We start from the raw sequence: 6,000 nt of genomic DNA on the forward strand, positions 1-6,000 counted from the left end.
AACATGGACACTAAACGCAAACACTCAGCATATTCTTGGTGTTTTTGAAAGGAAAATCCTTAGAAATATTTTTGGCCCAGTACAGGAAAGAGGCTGTTGGCGAATCAGATACAACTTTGAATTATATAGACTCTATGGACAGCCACAGATAGTGCAGGTCATCCGAAACAATAGATTAAGATGGCTTGGCCATATCTGGAAAGGTCCAGAAAATAATGCAGTCTGAATTGCCACCTTTAAAAATCCTTCGGGAACTCGGGCTAGAGGAAGACCTCCAACTAGATGGCTGGATAACACTGCTAAAGATCTAAAAGTATTGAAGATAAACAACTGTATAAAAATCGCCATGGACAGGAGGCGTTGGAGGCTACGTGAGGTTGAGGCAGCCAAGGCCTGTAAAGGGCTGTCGTGCTGAAGAAGAAGAAAAATTTAATAAAATAAAGTAAAATTTAATTTATGATTTTTTATTTTAATTTTAAATATGCTTTCTTAAATGAAAAGATATATAAATACTTTTATATTTGAATAAATAAAAAATATACGAGAAAAAAAATTTAATCTAAGGGCCCCAAAAATTTGAATGGCCTAGGACCCAGCGTACGCTTAATCTGCCCCTGGTCTGTCATGTTTTGGGGGTGTTTTTCTTATTATAGATTGAGCCCCTCACTGAGGTAGCCACTAAAATGAATCAACATGTTTATTTGAGCACTCTGAATTATCAGGTGTTGCCTTTCAGCGAACATTTTCATAAAGTGTATGCTGACGATACCTCTAATTATCAAAATGACAGCAGCAAATATCATCTTACTGGAAGAATATATGACTGGTTTTATGAGCACTCAGACACTCAATTACATCTCGACTGCCCTGCAAGATCACCTGATTTGAATCAAATTGCAAATTTGTGGGACACGTTGAAAAATCGACTGAGACGTCGAAATCAGCATCCTTGGAATTTGGTGGATTTGTGCCATCAAATCCTCAGAGAATGGCTTAAACTAGTTTCGACATACCAGCAAAACCTTGTGGACTCACTTCCTAATCGAATCCAGGTGATTATCAAATCCAGAGGCGATGTTACACGTTATTAAATTATGTTTTTCCTGATTTCTCTAAGTAAATATTTTTTTGTCCGGTGTGCTTATATTCACGATTCGCGGTATTATTTAACATTTATGTATCAAACTTATGATTCTGTTGCCCGGTCTGCCACTGTTATCTTGTCATTATCTGTTTCTCTCACGGATGTTAAGCTTCATGTTCGGAAATATATAGCATCTTTGTGGCAGTAAAGGTTTGATCTCCAAACTCTCAATAAGCTACACAGTGTTGAAACCAATTTGGGCCATTTACCTGTGCTGTGCTTGCGTAGTACAGACGTTAAACTTACTCGACTGTGAATCAGTCACACCTGGTTAACACATCTTCATTTGCTGTTCGGAGAGCGTCCTCCTCAATGCAATGCGTGTAATCTTCCTCTCACCATTTATCACATTCTAGTAATTTGCCCATGTTTTAACCGACAACGTTTTACCTTTTTTGGGAGTTCCATTTTATGCATACAGGATTTGTTGGATGACAGTCATCATCCTAACATTTTTGCGTTTTTACGTGCCGTTGGTATTTTTAAGTGCGTATAAAAGTTTTAAAGCATTCACAATTTTATTCACTTCTGCAAATATTTTACCATATTCGTACTGTTTTACATAATTTTTTCATTATATATTATGTCCATACATTTTATCTGAATTAATTCACTTACTTATACCATTTCATCAAATTGGATTTCACGATAATTTAAGTGTAACATGCATTTTAGTTTTGATCTATTCTGTCATATTGTTCGGCGCAGCATGTCCTCTTTTTTTTACTTTGTGCCATTATATAAATCCTATATAGTATTCAGTTCAATTCTTTCTCAAACTTAAACACTTTCAATCGAAAGAACGAATTCAATCGAACGGAACAATTCTGACAAATAATAATCCTTTTTATTTTCAAACGAAATTGAGAGTAATGCGGACTTACTATTAAATGAAACAAGATCAAACAGATGTTTTGAAAAAGTAAACATCAGTTAATGAGCTTAAGATTGTTTTTCGAAGGCTCCGTCGTCATATGGTAATGATGTTTTTTTCTAATAATATGCTATTTTTATAACTGCTGTGACTTTACAACAGCTACTCATGACAGTTAGGTCAAGTTAAGCTTATCTAAAGCTATCGCTGTCTATCTTATTTTGAAAATGACACAAAACTTCAATATGGAGAAGTTTTGTAAAAATCAAAAGCGTTCGTGATCTAATTTTTCAATATTTAAAAACTTACCCCAAAGCTGTATCTCCTGGACTCACAAAAATTTGCAAAAACTGAGAATATGGCAGTGATTTTGATAATTTTCATCAAGGTGGAAAAAGGTCACCGAATTGGCAATTTTCTTAAAAAAAAGTTTAATAACTTTTGAAATATTTAAGTTATTTATCTGTTCTAAAGACCGGATAATTTTTCACGGAGAGATTATATATATAGCTTAAAATCAGCGCATTGTATCAAGTGTAAAACACTTAAACTATGATATTTATATTTTCCTTGGTGACAAGGTTCGAAAGATCGAACTGCACGCGTAATTATTGACTGCGGCCCCCAGCAATCTTATATTCTGAAAAAAACAGCCAATAATATGGATTTTGGGTTAAAAAGCTCAAACGATTTGACACTTATTTTGCTCGAAGGATTCATTGAACAGATTAGATCTCATAAATGCTGCTGGTTTGAGTAATATTTACAGCTGTATTATCTCCAAGGATCAAAGCGTCACATGTAGAAAGTTGCCAAGACAACTAAAAAGGCAGTTGGGGAAAAAAAGAGTTGGAAAATTTGGTTAACGGCCAACTCTTCACTGGAAAGAAGCATGAGCTGGGATGTGGTTTAACGGCTCATGGAAACTAAATAAGGCTGGATCGTTATGGGGCGAGTTCATGAAGAAAAAAGAAATGGATTAACTTTACCCCCTAAAAAATTCACTTCTATCTCAAGCCTGCAGCATATCGAAACTGTGGAACATAGACATTTTTGGTATGAAAGTTCCAGCTGAGACTAAACCGAGAAAAGAATTAGAGATTGCCACTTTCGATTATTCGCAATCGCAACGCTCGAATACGCAATCAGAGGAGAAGGCCGGTTCAATGTATTGACCCTCTTCTTAGCTGTAAGGAAATGTACTACGATATTTTCCCATTCCATAATATTTTTTCGTATTTGATTATCAAAAATATTTTATAAAATTACCACGATGCTTTATATTAGAACCATGTTTAAATGCAATTTTAAGTTCCATGAAGTTTCCTAACGTAGAATTTTTATCTATTTGAAAATCAAGACAGGAGCTAACATACTTTCTTCTCCTATGATTATCCACACGCTAATGGTTAAAACATGCCAAGTGTTGCCATATGTAGAGAGTTCTTCTCTGCACCCTCTTTTGCCCATTTCAGTCTCCAATTTTCAAGAAACTGTTACGAAGTATGAAAAGAGATGATAAGAAGTCCTTTTTCCCGTGGCTAGAAACTAAACACTCTGGTGTAAACAAGTCCATTGCTGAGGCAAGATCCATTTCTAGTTCAAAACTGAAGATATGTATGAAGAACACGAGGCCGTTTTCAAGGAATGGGAACACTCTGAAATAATTGAAGTGGTTCTACTCTCTGAAATTGATAACTTTTCTCATTACCCGCCACACAAAGGAATTTTTAAAGAACATTGTATAACTGGAGTAATGTGAATATTTGGTGTATCGTCACACGATAAAGGCTTCACTTCATTAAACGATTCTCTGGAAAAGGAGCCAAATATTTTAGAAAAACTATAATCATTCTTGATGTGGTTCCGAAGGAAACGCATTGGTATAGTATCGTATCTGATGTTAAAAAAGTTTTCTTGCGAATTTCTATCGTGAAGGAAGACTGATTATTTAGATAATTTCGGTGGGAAGATTTAGAAAAGAAATAATTTAAGATTTTTCGGTACAACAGAGTAGTTTTTGGACTCACGTATAGTCTGTTCCTTGTGTCCGACATAGATTTAGGTGCACCCCTACGAGAATTTTAAATGTGCCCTATCTTAGACATAACACAATTTTTTTTAAAAAAAATTATAACTGAGACAAGAACACTATGATGAGACATTCGGGAATTCATAATCATTCATTTTGATTTACATTAATTTATAGATTTTAATTTAAATTATTCTAATATGAATTAATAAAGAAATTATCGCGATGAAAAGGTGGAATTTGTAAAAAGTAATAAATTGGAACATTGTATACTCTTACTGAGTAAAAACATTGAAAGGAAATTTATCTTAACAATGCGAGGAAATAACTCTTACAGTAATTATTTCAAAGTTTAGTTAAGGGTTCTTTATATTTATAAAATGAATTAAAAAATATCTTCATATAGTACAACCTTTTTAAATGAAGAGCTACGTGCCCAAGTATTTAGATACGTTGGTGACAATTATGGTAATTTTAATATAATAAGTGTTTTAGACACAGTTCTTTTCATCAGTCAACTTGGTGATTTATTTGCATTAAATTAAATTCTTTTAAATAATTATAATTCTTTTTTTATTATCTGAATTCTTTTAATAAATTCTTTTTTTTTTCTTTTCAACATTCAACTTCGTGATATATTTGCATAAAATTAAATTCTTTTAAACATTAGCATTTAAAACTGAAGAAAGCGAACTGATACTCTTCTAAATAAAAATATTTCCTTTTCATCAAAAAAAGAAAAAGGAAAAATACAAAGATGGGTAAAAAGTGACGATTCTTCATCAGATCATATAATACAAAAGTGTATTTTAAAATAAATTTACTGTAATGTTCTTGAATGAAAGTAAAAAAAGATAAATATTTTATTGAGCAACAAAACTACAAATTAATTATTTTAATTAAAAGAATCATATAGCATTTTATTTTTAGATTGCCTTTTATGCGATTAGATTTTATGTCAGATTGCTTTTTTTTCCATTGAAACGCTTCCAAATAAACTAAATCTAACATAACAAAAAGAAACTTTTGTTTGCAGTTCAGAAATTTTTTTATCCGAATTTTATGTCCAGTTACCCTGCTGCCTAAAATCATTGATTTGGACTCGTAAAATCGGTTGAAGTGCCGTATTGCCAGAAAATCTCCGAAAAGAATGTGAAAACTAGTTTATAAACTTTCCATTGTTGTCAAGTGTCAACAGGGCGGTGCTTAGGGGTGGGGGAGTTGGGCGACCACCCCTAATCTACGCTTAAATGTAAAACTAAGATTTCTGTTGTATTGCTTAAAATATATACACATATATTAATACATTATAAAATTACTTTTTTTCTAATTATTTGGCATTTTTTATTATCCGTGGTTACCCTGCCACTCGATTATGCTGATAATAGGAGCTTTTCTATATGCAACATTGAAAAACACAATTGCAACTTTTATTGAATTATAAAACTATTGTAATGCAATTATAATTGCAAAATTTAAAAGCAAATATTAAGTGTCACAAATAATTTCAACTTTAAAATTGAATCAACTTGATTTGAATTCTTGAATAAATCCATTTTTAGTGTCCCCCCTTCCTAAGCACGAACCGGTGTTTAACCCTAGATATAAAAGCAACAGTTTCTCCTAGGCTCTTCTTTTATTCTAAAATAAATAATTAATCTTTATTTTACCTATTTTTTTCAAAAAATAAATCATTGAACTATAACACAAAACTTTCATCAATTTCTTCATTCTATGACAATTAAATATATTCATAACAAATAGAGACTCTCTTAATAGTTTCCATAAATTCTTAGAATAAAATGTTACTTTCACGAAACTAGAAATGACGGGAATTCATATCACACAAAATCAATACATTCCTGTCCGCCGCATAACTTTTACAGAACGCATTCTGATTGGTTAGATGGTGGGAAATATATTGATCCAAACTCTGCGCTTATACATACA

The sequence above is a fragment of the Parasteatoda tepidariorum genome, chromosome 8 (assembly GCF_982258835.1).
Source record: "Parasteatoda tepidariorum strain Cologne lab strain chromosome 8, Ptep-v5.0, whole genome shotgun sequence".
NCBI classification, from domain to species: Eukaryota; Metazoa; Arthropoda; class Arachnida; order Araneae; family Theridiidae; genus Parasteatoda; species Parasteatoda tepidariorum.